A 21529-nucleotide genomic window follows, 5' to 3' on the forward strand; every position below is an offset into this window, starting at 1 on the left:
AAAAAATTGATGTTGTCAACAGAATTAAACACCACAAAATATTCCGTAACAGGAATATGGTCAACAAACAAAGAAAAACAAAGAAAAATGTACTAAGAGAACGAAAAAAAAACCACAAATCATGACGACACAATAATATTGAACCCAAAAAAAATTCAGCACAATGGTTGAAACGAGACAAAAACACGACAAAACGAAAAGACTAACAAACACAATAGTTTTCCAAAACAGAATAGAACGATAAAAACCCCACAAATGATGACAGCACAAAAATATTGAACCCAAAAAAATTCAGCACAACAGTTGAAACGTGACAATAACACGACAAAACGACAAGACGAAACAAACACAATAGTTTTTCCAAAACAGAAACAAGCGACGTTTCGGGAACTGCTATCTGCTCCCGTCCTCAGGCAGAGACGCACATGGTACGATAACACAGGTGCGACTGAGTAGGGGCTGGAAAAATGAGGGTATTTATCAGAGAAAGGGCTACATCTTGCTCAGCCACATGATCACCCGCGCAACGGGTCCTTGAGATGCCAGCTCTCATCGCAGTGGTTTTACTCACTCCAGACCACGAATTATGGTAATACTTGTTTCTTAGAGTGAAGCAACGCATTTGAAGTACGAATATATTTACAAATTATGCATAATCAAGTTAAATAGAATTTCTTAATTTCTTGGCTAACTTATTGGTTGCGATATGTACACTTTCAAAACTTTTTTTAATGACTAGTTTCAACTTGTTTAAGTGAACCACTTTTCATATTTTGCCGCCCCCTGATATTTGCCGCCCGGGGCACATGCCCCCCATGCCCCCCCCCCCCCTTAGTTCCGGCCCTGCATGTCGCCATCTTTTTTTTTATCTCGTCGGTTTTGAACCGATGACTCCAAGCTCCATGACGTAAGCTTACATTATTTTTTATAATTTTTAAAAATATTTTTATAACATTTTTATTATTCAATTCAAATAATTATTTTTTTAAGTTTTTTAAAAGTTTTCCCGATTTTCTAACATAAAAATTACAGATTTTCAAGATGGGGGCTGAAACGGAAATTTAAATGGTGACGTCATAATCCATGATGATGTCAGAGGCTTATTGGAGGCTGTAGACATGTATGCTTAAGCCTTTATATGGACATTTCTAGCCGCTGGTATTTTTATGGACTAAAAATGAGAAATTTTCCTTCGAAACTGTAATATTTTCCTCGAAAAGAGAATTTTTTATTTTTGAAATTTTTTGAAATTGTTTGGCGGAATTTTTTTAAAACATATGGAAATTTTGGCGAATTTTGAGGAATTTAGGGCAAATTTAGGCAAATTTTGAAGATAAAGGTCATCCAAGATGGCCGCCGTGACGTCACAATCCAAGATGGCGAACTAGCACCAGGCACCAGCGCCTGGCGCCTGTGCGCGGACGCCCATTTGTATACTACTAACAATACTATGCGATTTGCAAACAATTACCTTATAACAATAATATATAGGAAAAAATTACTTGTACATCAAATTTACATGGAAAAACATAGCGAGAAATAAATGTTACTCATTCAAGAAAATGTTTATTTTTACATGCAATATTAAAAAAAAGAGGTTTGACACATGTGCCTTACAATGATCATTATTTATATACAAATAAAATGAAATATCATAAATTACAATTACTTTGAAAAAAAAATATACTTTCCTTACTAGCCATCGTGTGATCGCGTGGTAGTATTTACAACCACTTGTCTTTTTTCGCACAATATTTTTTTCCTCTGTATCCACAACTTCGGGTACAGAATCAGCACAAGGCTTTTAAAAATTAGATTCGAGTCAATCGTATGCAACAATTTGACAAGATTCAGTTATACAATAAAGAAGTGTAAATTATAGAAATTGCGTGTATTAAAGATGATTATGAAAATGCTTACGTACAGTAATCTAAAGAACCTACAAAAACAATTCTTAATCCAAGCAACAATAAAGGGAATCCCCTTGCCCATTTTTTTCTAAATAAAAGATTTTGATAAATGTTTGCTAGTTTCTGAGAGTACTTTCAATATTATATACATGATCTTGCGCATAATATATTGTGATAATAAACTTTGTTTAATTTTTTGCAAAGGTTAATTAAGAGCTAAATTATATTTAATAATTATGTATCATAACAATTGTATCCTTAAATTCATAGCTTTAGTATATTTTTACAAAGGTTAAATAACTCATAACCTCTGTTTATTTCAGCTTTGACGATTCCCTCTTAAAAATACTGTAGTAAGTAAATACTCGAGATTTTAATGAGGCGCCATCCAGTCCACAGCACCACGCCGTAAAAAATAACTTGCAGCACTCTATGGGCTATAGTAAACCTGAAAAAAGACACAAAATTGTGGTTTAATCTGGTACCTTGTAACGACTTTATCTAACCTAGAAGAACTTATACTTCTATTGTCGTAGTAGTTATCTCTGTGCCAGACCACATTCACATACACTCAAGTATGCCATATATGAGGACTGTAACATAATTATGTTACCCAATATAGACCATGAGTCTCTAAAGGAGAGACAGCTAAAAGCCAATATTTGCATTTTAAAGACTTAAAATGTTTAAACTTTTTCTCAAAGATGGGCGAAAAGTTATGATTAGAAGTAGTAGGAACTATTGATGGATTAAGTTCATAATTAACATTTGGATCTCGCAATAGACAATAGTTTGTCTGAATAAGTGGTGCCTGTTAAACTTTTTCACACAAGTTGCGTGAAAAGTATAATTCTTCACCAAAAACAATTTACTGCGTAAGAAATATTAGTTGTAAATTACGCCTGACCCAATATACATTAGAGCCTGAGTAATTATATTGGATCATGAATTTATAACTAATTTCCATATACTAAAAGTAGTGTCTTATTTTTGAAAAAAAAAATTCGTGGCACTGATCGACGTGTTACTAAACGGAATTAATGAATGAACGAAAGAATTAATAGGCTTGATGTATATTTGGCGTAGAGTTCCGAGAAAGCTATGCGGACTGATGAGATATGGAGTGGAGCAGTCACGTGAGGAAGGTTAAACGGGATCACCCCGAGAAAAACCAAATGGGTAACGGCAACGTACGTCATGTTTCCAACTTAGAAAATGCCAGTATTGGACCCCATCCTGGTGGGATGCAAGCTATTTGATCACGTGACCACCGAAAAACCTGCTGTGAATCTTGTGGTTGTTCCACCTGGAAGCCAGCTTGCCACTCCACACAGCGACGGAGTTGTGGTTGACAGTTGCCACCTGCGCGATGCGTGATATTGAACTTTCCGCCCAATAAGTACGATGTGATTGCCAGGATAGCAACCATTGTGTGGCATGGCAGAGAAAAGACGCAGTGTGAATTTATAAGATTTATATTGCTTTATTCCCAAGAGTGAATTAATTCCAAGAATATTGAATTTTTTCGATTTATTTAATGAGTAAAATATAATCGTTTGAAGGTCATGTTAAAATTTCATCAATTCCAATGTCAAATGTGGAAGCCATCGGCGTCATCGATTTTAGTTGTCAGGATTGATGTAGATCTAACATATATATGTAGCTATATGGTGGTGCTGTAATGACTGCATTTGACGCTATGAGCTTAAACCCATAATTGTACTTCTCTCAAACCTACACTGACATGCTTACATGGCTGTTTAGTGTTTTTTTTTTTTAGGAAATTAATTTGTAAAATAACTTCATGACTTTTATTTAAGGAAACTAACTTGGTAAAAGCCGCTCACTTGGTATTATGGCTATTGCGTATATTTATTTGGCGAAGGGGTCCGGGTTCGATTCCCATGAGCGGAGGGGACTTTTATAACCTTCTCCTTGGGTGTTTGTAATGTCGCATTCCCCTTCACTCGCTGAAGGCAACGACAAAACATTGCGGAATCAACCTGCCTTGACATGCGTAGGGACGTCACGGCTGTCATGTCTCGTTACTGGTTGCTCACGACACCCAGTACCCGGAAAACGACTAATCATTATCAACGTTTAAAAAATGTTTTTATTAAAGGGTATTACTTATAAAAAACAATATTTGAGTTTACGAAATTAGCTTAAGAAATAACTGCAGAAATTTATTTAAGAAAATTATACAAATTATAATAGTAGTATATAAATTTAGCCCGGCGGCTGGAGCCAGAGCATGTTGTCGATCGCTGTGTCCACCATATTGGATTGTGACGTCAAGCGGCCATTTTGGATGATATTGACCTTTGACCTTGACCTTTGCCTCGGTGACCATAAATTTCTCCATCTTGAGTCCCAACTCCCGCCATCCTTAATTCCGCCATCTAAATTTTTTCCATCTTGAAATCGAGTGCTTCAAGCACATACGTTGCTCTTTTCGTTACGGTATAACACACTGAAATATTTTAATTTAGCGTCACAGCCACCATATTGTTTCCGTTTGCTGGAAGTCACCATATTGTATGATGGCACAACCACCATATTGTATTTTTATTTTGCTAGAGACCGTCATATAGAATTAAGTAATGTCCGCCACTTTTGTTTATCCTGTTTGTTCTTGGAGTGCGCTAACATCACTCTGTCTCTTTCACATAAGGCCTTGTTCTATTACCTACCAGTGTTGTTATGACCCTTATCGGTATAGTAAATTAATTTTTTCCTACAAAATACACTGGAAGTGAGAATATTTGAACCATCACATCTGGGTTGTAAAACGTACGCCTTCGACCACTCGGCTATCGAGACGTTTTCCAGACTGAGAATTCAATAATGTATGTAAAAACACACATATTTGGACTTGTAATTATATTAATTTAAAGAAATAATAGCAACACCTGGTGGAGGTTGAGTTGTCATCTTATTTTCAGTACTTGATAGGAGCGCTTGTTTCACGTAGTGCACACCTTGTTTGCTAGAGGATGCTGCCACCATATTTGTTTTCAGTCTTGCTACCAGGAGCACTAGTGTGACATAGTGCACACATCGTACGCCAAAGTACGCTGCCCCCAAATTAGTTTTTTTTTTACCCGCTAAGAGTGCAATTGTAGTATTTACTACCGTGACATCCACCATTTTGACAGCCATCTGGGCCGACATTTTGTAAATTTGTAAATATTAACATATCAATTCGTAAAACTCTAAACTCCTCGTATGTTCTAGGGCTTCCCAGCCTCTGTTCTCATTGTAGATTAGACTTGACATTTTTTACATTCTAACACTTATTACCATGAAATTAACCGAATGGATACCTCGGTGGCCCAACATAGTCAGTCTGAAACTTTACCTCTTGAATTACGAACTCTTTTTTTCTTTCCAGGGTCCCTACTGACTCGTTGCCACAGGAGGAATCTTCCCCTGAGTGAGCCCCAAGGTCACTCAAACTCGCGGTTAAAAGCCCTCGGCCACTCCCCCTACTTTCCAGAAGGTTTCGACCCCGCCGACCCCAAATTTCTCAATCAGGGTACAAACTAGTTGAGAGGACCCACGTCGCTCGCGGCCCGAGGAACAGTACTCCAAGTTTCGCCACAGAGCGACCCAGTATCGACAGCACGAGGCAGCGCCGGACGCGTGGTCAGCTCACGCCACACACTGATATGTACGCCACGAGCACATCCACCGCCCGTGCCCGCCACACGCTTCTGTTTCCGAGCTGAGCCACTCTGCAACTGAGGCAACACACACACACAGCCTGCACCGAGAAAGACAGAAATGTTAAGGGCTCCGCCTACCCGGGCACACATACGGTGCGCAGAGCTTCAGGGAAAACAATGCCATTTCAAAACTACTCAAGATATCCGAGTGGGGTTTGCTTACGAAAAGCATTAGTTCGCCGAGGGCCGAAAAGTGCTTTTGAATTCGTATTAAGTTTTTAAACTGTATTTGTAGAAGAGTTAAAATGGCTAAAACGCATGTTTTCAGAGTCATTTTTAGGAATAAAAAACCAGTACAGATTCTTGAAATCAATTAAGGGACTTATATTACACCTTTATCTTCATTTCTCGGCCATATAATGTTACGGTCACTGCTCAAATTTCACAGTTATCCTGTGACGACGAGAAGACTGCGCGTCAGTTCAGAGCCTTGCGCTTAGAGGCTATACCGCGCTAGAAATACCAGCGAGCCTCACTAACACACATACACCCCTGACGAGGCGGGCCCCTTAAGGGGCCTCCCTAGTAAAAATGTTTAGCGCGGTGGGCCACTGGCCACGTGCTACTGCCAGTGGTTGGGCGTGGCGATATACCTGAGCCTGTCGCCTGCGCCGCGGTGGAGGGGGGAGAGGGCGTTTCAGCGAGGGGGGCGGAATAATGGGAGGGTTGTCATTGTGTGGAGTCCATTTTCTACTTATACCTGCGTTATCTGCGAACAAGATCGTGGCAAGAAAGGTGACTGTTTTTCCCTTTCGCTACATTCAACCAAAATGATAATGTTCTCGCATTGCCTTGCTTGCTTTCTGACAGTGTTTATTAACTTGAAACATTAAATTAGTGTTGCGATCCAGTCCATATCCATGAAATGCAAACAATCGTCAATTCTGTTTAAAACATTTATTTTTATTTTTTAATTATGTTCTACATAATTAAGAGATTTACATATATTACAAAAAATTGTCACCAAAAATTGATGCGTTAGCTTGTGTTTACAGAAAAAAAATTGTAAAAATTGTTATAATTAAAAAAAATTTACGACATTATACTTTAGAACTGACATTTGTGTGATGAATGGTTTTGCACGAACATTATGCTTTCATTCATAAAAGTCTTCCGCACCGCGACGAGAAATCACGTCCTACTAATAGATTGAGTAATAAAACTGGGAATAAAATGATGAAAATAATATTAAATATTTTTACTCTTAGACACAAATCAACTTTTGAAATCGCAATAACGACAAACAAATTTTTAACTTACTTCCTGAAGAAAAAGTGCATGTCAAACTCACTTTAAAATTCTGTAGAGAAAAAAATGTCAGGAACAAACAAGTGTTCCCACCAACGACACATCGTCATCTTTGTATTCTAGGATTCACGTCGTATTTAGTTACACTAAATATTACAGCATATTATTATTTTCTGGCACTTATTACATGTTTAGCATTTTATTTTTTTTAATATTTTTTAATGACTTTAACGTTGCATAATATGATGAATAAATATACACGAATGAACTGGAATCCCGTTCCGAGACTGTTTACGAGCAGTGTAAATTACTTAGCTGTTGCAACAGCGGCCTACAGGTGGATTCAGACTGCAAGCTTATAGTCAGTCATGCTGAATCCACCTGAGTTCAGATTTTATCGAAGACAAGTGCGGGTGGTATGTAAGAACTCAGTGTGAACTGACTGTTGTGCTCAAGGTGTCAGTGAAATGTATAGCTGGAATCACGGGCGAAAATCTGTAGGATTCCCATGAGGCCCGCGCGATAACGTGAATATTTTGCAAATGCAAGCGGGCCCCCTCCGATGGGCTTTTTTATTTCAGGGAGGTTCGGGCCACCCTGAGATTCTCCCCTCCTCCCGGAATGTACACATGCAGCTGGAATTAATTTTTAGCCAAGTACGTCATTTGGTGCTGTATTTAGGCTGTCAAAGAAGATACGAAATATGGCTGCTTTGATAATTGACGATAACTCCTTTTTATTGTGAAATAGTACCCATCTACAACGAAATCCCTAAATATATCACCACTACTGTTGGGGATTTTCTATACAAACTATCAAAATAATTTTGGTTTCGTCACTGTCACTAGCTGTTATTTTATCATACGAAAACATGTATGTTTTGTGTATTAATTTACGGTATTCATCTCTGTCAAAAAGAAATCTTTTTCGATAATAAAGTGTAAGCAAGGTAGAATATAAGACTAATTTTAAAATAAAAATTGAATAAAGTATTTTTTGCTTGCAGTAGTTCAAATTTTTGAATTAATTTAGTTGTTTGTTAAAAAAAACCTTCTAAAATCAAAGAAACTACCTACTTCCTAAATAGATAAATAGCGCTTTAAGAGTTCACACGCTTTTATTAATATTTAAACGCCAACATTTCAAATGTATGTTTCACATAATGATAAAATCTTATCTATTTTCATGGTTATGCCTAATGGAAATAATACACAATTCGTCATATATGTTTTTTATGCTTTTCATAACTACTCTACACATGAGCAAATTTCATTATACATAAAACTAAGGAACTCTGCATTACATTTTAAATCTGTGTACGACACTAACAGAAATTGAAGCATAAAATAACATTTTTATTTTTTATTTAATAAGTATTTCATCAACGTGAGCTATGCTTTCATCTCAATGAAGCCACGCTACATAGAGGAAGTGCACATGTATTCAGACATAACAACAGACCCTCCGGATCACAGAGTAAACGAATGAATGGAATTCATAGCATTACCAGGGTTTTAAGACATATTTTCGCTTCTACTCAATCGCAACATCTCACTTAGCATGTATAATGATATGGTTTCAGTAAACATAACATAAAACATATTCGCCCCATGTACAGTAGAGGAAACTAAAATGTTTGGAACACTGTAAACTAATTGTATTGTCATTTCTGTAGTCGCTCAAAGCGGCAAACTATGTATTATTGTTCAATAAAACGAAATATTAAAACAAAAAAAAACAATAACATTACGTTCAGACAATTCGTTACGTGAAGTGAATGTAATAAAATACACAAGACAGTTTCTTCAAAATACACACACCATTACCAAAACACAATCCCATAAAAATCATATAATATTCCATGTCGACTTAAAATTATTATCTATTATTCACCATGATAATTTCTTGCGGGTAGCCAGCAGCAAATGGACACAATTTTTATTCATTTAAATTAACTTTGACCAAACTTGTAAAGCCTGGCATGAGCAAAGTAAGCTAATTCACAATTTTATTTTGCGTCACAATATTAAACATCAACTAGTAATGAATTAAGACTTTGCTTCACTTGGTAGAACATCGAATATAGTCATCTCCAGGTATTAAACTGAATTTTGAAAGAGGGACTCAAGTTTATGAACAAGTTGTTGACTTTCCTGATGATCCATCGACAGTTCGTAAACGGTCTCATCGTCGGGATGTCGAGCTTGGGACCTTTTTCCTCACCATAGACCCGTGGTCTGTTCTACCATTCGCACAGCTATCCCAACCTATACAAATAGCCGAGTGCTACTACTCCCGTTGCTTCTATCATGGAGCTCGCCCGCAGTCGTACTTCCTTATCCAGCCTGCGTAATACACGCGTCCTACCTGCTAGCCGCCAAGAACGCGTCCATTTGTGAAAAAGCCTCACCCGCTAACAAATACTAACTCATTAATTACAATATGCAAAACATAAAAACATTACATATGCGATAAAACAAAATTTGCTGCTGTCATAAGCCGAAGAAAAAGAATCAAGTTGAAATACCTATAACATAGACAGATAAATCTAAAATAGAGTTATCGATAGTAATGTTTTAATAAACAGAATAATGTATGTCATATTACACTAAATACGTGTTCTTACTAACAACCGAATTTAAAAATAATATAAATTACTTTCTTTTTCTTTTTCAACCATAACCGCATAGACGAAACAATACTTTTGATAAAACATTTTGTATAACTATACGACAGGACTAAAAGTACATTGTATGTAATAAGTATTTTCTTATAGGAACTAATGCTGCAGAATATACGAATATATTCAAATGCATATATTGTCGAATTTATTTGGCAATATGCATGTACAAAAGATAGAATTTGAAATGAATTATCTGTTTTTAACTACAAATATAATTTTATCATATCTCACTTTCATTCAAACTTCAGAGTGTCATTTTCAACAACAAAATAGCCACAACTTCACTTAAAAATATTTTAACTTGATACTTATATTGTATAACTTTTGATGAAATTAAATGTTAAGAGTTTCATTTAAGTTCGAAAGGAAACATAAATATAACGTTCAAAATAAATAACAAACGTTTTTTCTAGTTAGGAGTTCCGCGTCATGCAAATAAAGGAAAGTTAAACTTTTCAGTATACGGCTGCAATAATTATAGAGGTAAATGCTATTTATTCATTACTTTTAATTCCCGTTTGAAGAAGAATAAATCGAAAAGTGCTATACCGAAAGTATAAAGTTGAAGTTCAATATTGCTTGTCAAGTAGGTAAGTTCAAGATCAAAATAAAAAAGAAGAAAATTTGTTTTCTTGAATCTACTTTTTTCAGAAAAGTATACATACATACAATATTTTTTTAGTTAATTAATTTTTTCATGCGAAAAAATATTTAATTGTTAAAATCACGAGAATCACGTTTATGTATTCTAAAAGCTTATGTTAAAAATCGACTATATGCTATTCAATTTGCCCAAAAATTTTACTGCAATAGGAGAGCATTGCAAAAAACACAATTTAACTAATAGGTATTATCACAATAAGATATGTTCATAAACTATATTAAAGGGAAACAAATATTTATCATTTAATGATATGCAACTTTTTCCTTTGAGGTAAAAATTGAGGTATATTTAATGTAATAAGTAAATCCTCTCATAAAATTTACTGAAACTAATATTCTTCATTGTCCGTCATATTATGATCCCAAACAGTTTAAATCAACTGAAACATGAAATAAAATAGTAAGGTTAACCATGAGGTGTGAAAGAAATTAGAGATTGCTTTGTAAAAAGTGTTAAAAATTTCTCATGAAATATTGTGATTATTATGTTCGTACATAATGTAATAAACACATTCAATACATGAAATTCAACACATAGGTACTTTGTCTTGCAAGTTATTAAACATACCTATATTTTAAAAACACATGTGCGTATCTAAGTCGAATTGTTATGTAATACATGATGAACAATAACATTACCAACACAACTTCCCTTCCAAATAACTTTCACCCAAAGATAAGGCCGCGGACAAATTATACACACTGGTCGCACGAGGAGCTGAAATAAGTCTTATAAGAAAGCCGGCCGGAGTAATTCTTTTCAAGCCAAAGCTGAAAGTAATGGATGTTGTTTGTCTAAAGCAGGCAGTGAAATGCATTACAAGTTTACAGAATAGCCATATAAGATCTTTGACGCTTCTTATCCCGTCAGTGGACTGTACGCGAAGAACCAACTGCATCATGGCCCGCCGCCAGTTATATACTTGTAAACGATGGTTTGTATACTTATGTATGTTGCCGACATCGATAGGTATTATTTGGCAGCTCGATGTGGATTCATTCGAACACGTTTGCGCTAAACACGACATATTTTTACATAAGAGTGACATCGCGCACTGAAAAAAGTTGCAGGTCTGTAATGCAACAGTGATACAAATATTACATAGTTCGAATATTTTCTGGAGCACGACATTCACTTTGGGTAATGCTAAGCTACTTGATAGGTACACTTTACCCGCTTTAAAAGTGATAACTTAAAAAAAAGTGTACAGGGAAGCAGACTCTGCCATATGTTTATTGCTGTTGTATTTGTCAAAAACCTACTAAGTTCAATACGGCCTGTAAGTAGAACCCATGTTTTTTTACGACTTGTGTACAAGCTGTGGTTGTAAAGCGAATTTATATTCTTAGTTAACTAACGTCTATCCTAACAAATTTGGAATAAGGTTACCTTAATTTTTTTTCTAGAACGAAAATATCTGGAAATAAAAATCAAGGAAAAAAGCATGAAAGATTACGGAATTTTTTTTTTCAACAACAAATAATTTATGGTTTAACTGCTTTGTGTACTATATAAAAACATAACAAGCTTTCAAAATTTTACAATTTTTTTGATTATCTTTATAGTTATGTTTTGTTTTAACTCATAAATATTTAAGTTGATTGCCAACGTCACGAGTGTACAATAATTTATTTCACACCGCTCCGGGTTGCAGGTAAAGTAACAGGCGTGAAATTTGATCAGAAACGCGTTCTATTTATTCAGGCCCTTTAATTGGGCGTGACGTACCATGTGCCAAATATGTTATAATTATAAGTAGGTGAAGTATTAAACAAAAAGAACTTGAATGCAAAATAATGCATCTAACAAAAATAATTTGCAAGGTTCTTTCGTGGATGTTGTAATGTATGGGCAATATTTACTTAATTTTGGTTTTTGGATAAATTAATTATTGTGGTTAGTAAAATTTTAATAATTTTATGTAATTGCTGCAAAAAATTTATTTCCTGCCCGTATTAATTAATCGAGCTGTAGAAATAAGTTTATATGAAAATTTACGTAATCTTCATTAAACATTGCCACTATTTATACTTTTTAACTTCAAAATGGTTTTTGAATTTCGTAATTAATAACGTACCATCCATAATTACATATGTGAGCGATCGGTCACTGACCTCATCTTCAATACTCCTCGTGACTCCTGCGCCAGGAGGAACATAATTATACTTCTGACTATACTTCTGACTAGCTTATTTAATATAGATCTTCCCTAGTTTTTATTTTTTATTTATCATTCCATGAACATTTTTAAAACAGAGAAGACCATCAGATATATATCTAACCAAAAAGCATAGAAAAATGACATTTAGTTTTCAAAATATGATTTTTCATTTAGTTTAATATACATTTTATATAAACCTGCATTTTCAAGTATGAAAACTATTGTAAATAGTTAACCATTTGGTTAATACCAGTATAAATTTTTCTTCAGCGTTGTAAGAAGTGTAAAATCATTTTGGAAAACTAAAATAATTTAAAAAAATATTGGGTAGTATAATAATTGTTTTTTGAATATTTATTAAAAATAGAAGGAAAACACTGAAGTGTATGTTCATGTTAAAAGTTAAATATAAATTTTGTCGAATTAGCTAGCGAGACTGTAAAGTCACCAATAAATAGTTTGTACGACAACTTTCAATGTGTTGATTGATCAGTTTCAATACTTTATTTCGTAATACATGATCTAGTATTGTAAGCTTTAGGATATTAGTAGTTTAAAAAAAAAGCGATGTTTTAGAGATACACGAATATACACACAGAGTAAGTCGAGCACATAGTACTGTGGCGAGGTACACTAAAAGCAATTCTGAGAATTTCTTTCGGTCAGGGGATTATCTTACCGTTGCGGTTGTGGGTTGTCTCCCTCTCACGCACGCACGCACACACAGGTAGCCTGCCTCACCTCCGGGCCAGGGTCCACCACCACGCTACCTGAGCGGTGGGCGGCGAGCTGGCTTCGCCGAGCGGCAGCACGAGACGGTGGAAAACTTTCAGGATTTGCAGAAATTGCGGAAACGAAATCTCGGAATTTAAAGCGATGACTATATGTTTTAAATACATGAATTTCTTCAGAAAAAAATTATCTTTTTGGCTAAACTTGTACTTTTTTTCTGTCATTATCCTAAGCAGTATAAAATGGCCCCAAAGTTGGACAAGTTGGTGATTTTTTATTTCATATTTTGATAGAAAAAAACAAAAATGTAAACGTATACAGACAATTCGTGTAGTATCTTCTCGTGGGTGAAAATTTTTCAGATTCGTAGTGTCTATCAATAAAGTCCCATCATTATTTAAAAAACATAGTGTTCCGCTAACTTCTGAAGCTACTAGGGAGGCCCCTTAAGACGGCTAAGGCGAAAAATTCTGGAACGCGACAATATTTCAAATAATTATGTCGTACATCATGCCGAGTGGTCAAAAGCCTATGTTTTCCAACCCAGAGGTTTGACCTTTCATGGTTCGAATCATCTCGCTTCCACTGTATTTAGTATAAAAATTTAAATTTACTTATACCTTTAAGTATCATAATAACTCAGGTAGGTAATGGTAAATCGACCTTATGTGCATTAGACATAGTAATTGGCGCACTCTAGTAACAAATAGAATAAACAAAAATAGCAGCCATTACATCATTCAATATGGCGGACTCTAGTGGAACAAAAATACAAGATGGTCGCTGGGCTCTCATCCAATATGGCGGCCTCCAGCAGACGAAAATCAGTTGACATATGTGATGTCAGATTCAAATATGGCATATATAAGTGCAAAATGAGTGGATTCAAGATGGCAGAATTAAAGATGACGGATATTAATACGGTGGCATTCAAAATGGCGGAATTCAAGCTGGTGGCCGAGGTCAAGATCAAGGGTCAAGTTTAATGTTATCCCAGATGGCCGCCGCGACGTCACAATCCAATATGGCCGCAGCAATGACACAATCCAAGATGGCGAACACTGCCACTTACACTACGCTATGGCTCCAACCACCGTACATACATTTAAGTACTACTAATAACTACATGAATTTTATTAAGTAAAACCTTTCTTATATAGTTTCAAGGAGTCTGGATTTCAGAGTTTAGATATTAGTAGCTCCTCTCCCATGGGACCCCAATTAAACAATTCCAAGAGAAAAAATAATAATTTTATTCTATTTATTTATTATTTCAACCAGAACATAAAACAATTTCTTAGTAAACCAAAATTACATGAAATAAATTGTAAACGTTTTTTTCCTTCCAGTTCTCTATTTTAAATTACTCAAATACAATTCTGGTACGAGGTAAAAGTTTTTTTGGTTACTAGCAAGTTTCAAAGAGCGAACATAAACTTTATATTATTATTAAGACCTTAGCATATTCCTGTATTATTATTTTTTTAATAATTTCAGTCAAAAGAAACATTGTATCATCGTGACCAAAAGTAAATTTACTCACATTCGTAAACGAAATTTTGCCTCCTGTAGATTATCGAGTGGTTCATGTAGCAAGTATTTCCTTACTCCTAGAGTGCAGTCAAGTCTAAATTGCATCCAGTCGATCACACCCGTGTCAAAATAAAATATCTCTTTGTCTCTTTCTTCAAGTTTGGCATACAGTTCTAGTGTATTCCCATTTATGAATTTCCAAGTTTTCGTGGCAAAATAACCCGTCAAAACAGAATATTTCTGTATTTTCCTGTAGAGTCTCGTTACCCTGCAAAAATGAGACATATTAATTAAATTTATTTACGTAATATAAGTTGACATGTGAAACATATCGAAAAAACCTAATCAACTACTTAAAATTCAGGACGTGTTTGAACCAAAATAACATTATAAATCACATAAATATCAAACTAAAATATAACAAAATTTCTGTAATTGTAAAGGCGTTGTGCTCACCAATATAATATAGTCTATAGTTAACCATTAAAAAAATTAACATAAGTGTTAGGAAAAATGTATGCCTATTGCTAATATCGCACGGTTTTGCAGATCTCTGCAAGACATGCCGAAACGCCAGGCACACACTACAGACGTGACATCAACCCAGAAAGCCAAGAAGCTGTTAGTCACCTTATCGACTTAATAATAATTAACAGAATATTTTAAAGGTCTGATTTAAAGGAAGTGAATATGTTGTGATACTTTTCTACTAGTAGTCTATACACCTTCGATAAAATTTGAAGGAAAAATTATCTTTTCTCTAGGCCTACAGCAGATACGTAGATTAAGAAATATATATTTTTCCGGAAAATTTCGGAAACTTCTTAAAATTCTAAAAACTTCTGAACATTCTGGAAACAACATTTACAAAGCACACTATATTATCTCGTTTATTCCATAATAATGGATCAAAAATTTAAGGGATTATGGTGATCCAGAATATTGGTCACATATAAGAGCCTAACACTCATCTCGGGGAGAAATAAAACAAAAAATAGTCACAACACTATATATATATATATATATATATATATATATATATATATATATATATATATATATAATAAATACACACAAACACGCATACACAAACAAACACACACAAGCCAGAGTTCCCTGGGCAGAACTGGCCAAAAGTACCAACCTATCTATGTCATCACATAACACTATAGCTTCGTTTGACTTTAACTTTAAAGCATTATCTGCTGCAAAACTATAAATAAATTTCTTAGTCACACTTTACGAGGAGCTCTTAGAGTGATAATATCTTTGTTATTAACGTGTGTGCTTTAACATATTTTAAACGATATGAAATTATCTAACTCTTCACGGTGCTGACTAGTAAATGGCGAAACGTTGTCTGGGAAACACCTAAATCACACACTTCCACTTCTCTGTAAATTATTAGAGCAAAAACACGTTTCATTTAGTGTAAATTAACGGAATACAAACTTACATGGGCGGCATCCCCTTGTAATACTACGGTATTATCAGACTAACTGAAACTGTTTGTTATTGTTTTACGTTCGAGGTTAATATCGCTTCCCGATACTTTCGGCAGTGTTTTGTTTTGTTTCACGCATGGCGGCGCGCGCAGCTCGTGCTGCGTCGTCATGACAACTGCTAAAATAAATAATCGCGCGGCGTTTGGAACAGCTTTAACGAGCCTATGCTTGAGTAATATTGACATTTCATTGGCCTAATTAAAAAGGACGCTAACGTGTCGCGGCCGTGATTGGCCCTTTTCAATTAACAATTTAATTTCGGCAAGAGAGAAGAAAAGAGTGAAAAATGACGCCATTTAGTGCGTGTGGTAGTGTATTCCCTCTGGGAATATTTTATTCGTGGCGATGCTAATTTCGGCGTTATTGGTCTGGAAATTACGTCAAAATACTGGGCAATATTAATTGACGCCCTGTAATTGAATGCAGAAGAATAGCATTCAATTCACGTGAGTGACGACGTATTTTACGAACGACCTTAATCATCCAGATTTAAGGTATGGTCTGCATCATCGCTATATAATAAAATTGACGTAAATTTTACCGTCAACGTATGCGAACTGTATTAATATAAACTTTGGATATCATCAAATTAGTTGAATACTGACTTTCGGCGATTATTGGCAAATTTACTAACATTAGCACAAAATATATGTACACAAGTCCAGAAGTCATTAGGTTAGGCGTTTCATGCTCGAGCAAGCCGGAGCAAAACCCCAAAATTTCAATGGATTTCTAAGTTTGCTTCAACTTTACTGTGTCAGAATTATTTTTTTCGTGTGCTTATGCTTTTTTACCTGACAAGAGTTTGATGATTTTCTCTTGATACCTATCGAATCCTTACTTCTCTTGCGAACACCAAGTATACATCCTCCATAATGTTCACTCTTAGAACTGGCGAATGTGACCTTTTTTAGAAATAAAATTGATTCTCACATAGCATTTTTCAGTGAATTCTGTGGTAATAATCCACCATAGTCAGATTATTTCTACATGTGACTGGTTATGTGCTGAGAATTTCGGTTAGTTTAAACAAATGAAAATAACGATGACACTTGATTAAAATTCACTATTTTGTTACATATAAGCAAAAGGTAGCTTGTTACGAGGACAACACAAATTTGATTTTCTTTCCCTTGAGACCTATCGAATCCTTACTTCTCTTGCGAACACCAAGTATACATCCAGCATGCTACATAATAACATAGCTTTATAAACAGTATGAATGCACCCATCATACTCTGAAACGAAGTGGGTTGAAGATCTGAATACATAGGCTACAGGGTTACATTTGTAGACAGATGGAGAAAATTGGTTACATTTGCTGCCGAATTGACTACATTTGTGTAGTCATATGTGGGTAACATTTATGTTTACTTAACTAATATTATGTACTTTGTATAAGGTTTACTTCATTAGAAATAAATAATTAATTACTTTAAATCGGCATGTTGCAAAATATGTTGGTGAGAAGCGGAACTACTTAACCATGTATTATTTAACATTCGGAATTAACTCTCGCTGATAGTTTATTTTAATGTTCTATTTAAGTTTAGTGTTTGCGTTTAACTTTCAGGTTGCTTCTGACATTTGTCCTAGAAACTAATATGGATTCTGGATCGGTGCTATTAACGTCATGAAAAGGTCACTGGTGTTGTAATTGTGACAGGGGTTTTACATTGAGAAGGAATGATGTCAAAAACCAACTATATAAAATGTTAAGTTTTGATCGGTGTGACAGGTATTTTTTTCTAAGAGAGAGCTTAAAAAGACATTGTAAGACTTGTAAAGTTATGCTCACTGATTAATGTTATTCCTTGGGGTGAATGTTCGTAGCTCTTCTGATCTCGACAAAGAACTTGAAATTAAGGATGTTGAAGGTTTAAGGAAGACCGAAGATGGTGGAAGTATCATTATTGTGAATAGTGAGAATATGTTTCAGCCCATTTCTCCGGAGCCTTCGAACTTGGAGAATTGATGGACACTTATAAAGAATGTTTCAATACAAAGAAGAAGCTTCGACGCCTAGGATTACAAAATATGACAATAATCTGGATGAGTATGTTGATCATGATGATGGCTGTGTCGATGATATCAGAGAAGATGATGAGGATAATGACTATATAGCTGGTGTTAAAAACAAAGAATCTTGTGATTTTCAGAATAATGGCAGCATAAGAGATATTATATGTGTCTTGGGATGGTCTAAATGATTTGGTGGCCGGGGTGATACATTTAATTGTTTCTTTTTGTGTAGGAGCCTATACTGATATGGATGAGATCACCTCCATACTTGAACTCATGCATAATTTTTCGACTTGTAATTTTTACATTGGTGGTATTTGAGTGATTTTTATGTTAGATTGAATTCAAAGGGTGGTGGGGGTAGCTGCAATATGCTAATGTGCGGATTAATATGATGGTGTTGTGGGTTGGTTTGATAATTTATCACTATGAATTATGGATTTAATGTGGGTTTGTAGGTATGAAGTTATTTACACAAAATGTTTCGTGAACAACTAATGTTTTCGCTCAAGTCCCATGCTTAGTTTCACACATGTATGTGTATGTTCTGAATCCAAAAAAGTATTGGATTTCAATTTTTCTAACTATTTCCTTTCACAACTATAACATTTACCATGTCAAGTATTGTCATGTAGAAGTTTAACTGTGTGTGTAGATAATGGTTGTGTGCTGACGGACTCATGGGTCCACGATGCTGTGAATTGCTTGAGACTGTTTTGGATAGCTCAGGCTCTCAGACATTTTTGAGAGATGAGTCATGATTGTGAAAGTACCTCGCGACCTCATCTCTAATTGGCAAAGCCAAAAGTGGTTGTACTTGGTCCAAGCTATAGAGGTTAATCATACTTGTTGCATGGTTGCTACATGTTTTTACCCCATACCCCTTCACACATCACAGACCTACCGAAACTCAGGAGTTATGAAAACCTGCACATGACCTACGTTTTGTGCTAAAATTGTAACAATTTTTATGTTTGGTTGGTTTCAAGCAAGGGGCTTCTTGTTATATTGAGGGTTAGTATGATTAGTTGTAGTTTGTGGGTTAATTTTTTGGATTTCGTGTAAATGAGTGGATTTGAGGCTGTGTATTCATTTCCCCCCCTTTTTTAGATAGCTATCTATATGATCTTTTAAATAATTTTGTTAGCTATCAGAACTTTGAAAATTTTTTTCTGCTAGCTTCTTCTGTGTACTTAAAACTATTGTGTGAAAATGTAGCTGTGCGGGCTTTTGAATATTTTTCAGTTTAATGCTTCTCTGTACTTAAACATTTGTGTGGAGAGGGAGTTGTGCGGACTTTGAATATTTTTGAGCTAAATGCTTCTGTGTACTTAATATTTTGTTTGAAAATGTAACTATATAGGGCTTTGAATATTTTCAGCTAAATGCTTCTCTGTACTTAAAAATTTGTGAAAGTTACCAGTTACCAGGACTTTGAATATTTTTTGACTACTTCTGTGTAACTTGTCAGTTACAGTACTTTAACATTTTAGTGATTTTTTAGATTTTTTTCGGGGTAAGTTATTGCTAACTTAAGGATTGGTTTGTTGAAGCTGTAGTTTGTAGGTTTGAAGTTATGTATGCAAACATTTTCATGTAATGGGTAGCTACATTGTTTTCTTAAGACTTCTGTTAAAGTTCTCCGTACGTCGGGCTTCCTTCGTGTGTTACGTGCATTGAGAACAGACTACCGATTGTTGTGATGACATCAACCATGCAGAAATGACGTTTCTGCCCTGCTACCTATACGGCAGCTAACTGCTACCGTTATTAACGTCAGTGTGCTGACAACCAGCAGCATGACCTCAAGCAGTGTCATCTGTGTGGAAAGATGGTTGCTCGCAGTGATAAATTGCGGTAATATCTTACAACATGTACTGGTGCTGCCCTTACGACTTCAGTCACCTGGTGTAGCTTCTGCTTCAAAACCTTCGAAAACTCCAGCCATGTCACACATCATGAGAAGACGGCTTGCGGTCTCACCCCTAGCCATAAAATGTATTCGTGTGGGAACTATGCTAAAGTGTTCGCCAGGGCTGGTAAGTTGAAAGCACATACCAAAGTGTGCAAGGGTCCTGATCCACTATCAACTAAGAAGCAGAGAATGACCGCGCTTAAGCCTGTAGTCATACCTAAGCCAAGCACCAGCCGAACATTGCTGGTGACAGAGGCGGGTTTTGGCCAACATCCACGACTTCATCATTGCAGAAGTGGGAATCTGGGGTAACTTGAAGACTTGTGTGGTAGAAAATAATACCAGTTCTGTCAAGGACACATGTACATACTTGGACTCTATCAAGGTTAAACTAATAAGCCAACTTCTAGAGGAAATTGAAGAGGATGGTCCACTCAAGTATTACATCGTGCTTGAGTGCAATTGTGAAAAGCCAATGGGTACGTGTGAAGACAAGAGGGCCTTCAAAACCACGAATGTTCCACTCTTTGCAGTTCGTGAAGTGGAGGATGTCATTACTGAATACATCTTTAAGATATGTAAAGAGGAAGAATACTAATTATGAAAGTGGTCCGGATGGTCTTTTTATGGCGACTACAACTACGCATTAACAAGCTTGATCCACTTCGAGCTAGCTCCTACATTGAAATACCTACATGCATCAAAGAAAAATATGCGGTGGTCAATCTGTAAATACTTAGATGAGCACATATGTTTTAAGTGTGCAATTCTGGTCAAGTTAAATGAGGGTGAGCATCTGAGCATGTTAATCAGTGCTACAATGACTTGGAGGGGAAGTTCAACTTCACTAACAACGAGTTTCCCAATCCACTTCGCCAGATACCTATGTTCGAGAAACAGAATCCTCGTGCCTGCATAAACATCTATAGCATCGACGAAAACCATATGATTGTAACATCACGAGTCGCTCTAGAAGAGAAAAGATCATATTTCAAACTTCTGTTCTTGGTCTTGAAATATGCGGTTTTTGTGAATTGTGTGGATAATTGTTTGACATATGCTGAGATGTGTTTGAAATATGATGAATTGTGTTTGAAATATGAGTATTAGTGTTTAAAATGTGTGTTCACATTAGTAAAAAAACACGTCTGTATTCTTTTAGAGGAATGATTCTGAGTTAATAAATTAATTTAATGGAATGTGCTTCCAGATTTTCTTGAGTCATACATCTTTTATTGAGTTTTATTTTTTGTATTGGTATTGGAATATATTGAGAGATATCCGTTTGTATTGTGATTTCCTGACACCAAATAAGAAATTTCCGCATTTTAATCAGGTGGTACCTACTTGAATAAAAATATCCATTACTCATTCGTTAAATAGGCTAAGTACAGCCGTGAAACACTCGTTTGTAACATGATTCTCTCC

General features: G+C 35.5%; 1 long non-coding RNA gene across 1 annotated transcript; it reads right to left on the bottom strand.

Annotated features, from left to right (window-relative positions):
• Nucleotides 1-1578: 1578 nt before the first annotated feature.
• Nucleotides 1579-16580, bottom strand: LOC134530489 (uncharacterized). The gene is made up of 3 exons (XR_010074827.1): nt 16116-16580; nt 14670-14927; nt 1579-2358 (listed from the first exon to the last, which is right to left on the bottom strand). It is a non-coding gene; the product is annotated as an uncharacterized LOC134530489 (long non-coding RNA).
• Nucleotides 16581-21529: the final 4949 nt, after the last annotated feature.

The sequence above is a fragment of the Bacillus rossius genome, chromosome 1, assembly GCF_032445375.1.
Source record: "Bacillus rossius redtenbacheri isolate Brsri chromosome 1, Brsri_v3, whole genome shotgun sequence".
Taxonomy (NCBI): Eukaryota; Metazoa; Arthropoda; class Insecta; order Phasmatodea; family Bacillidae; genus Bacillus; species Bacillus rossius.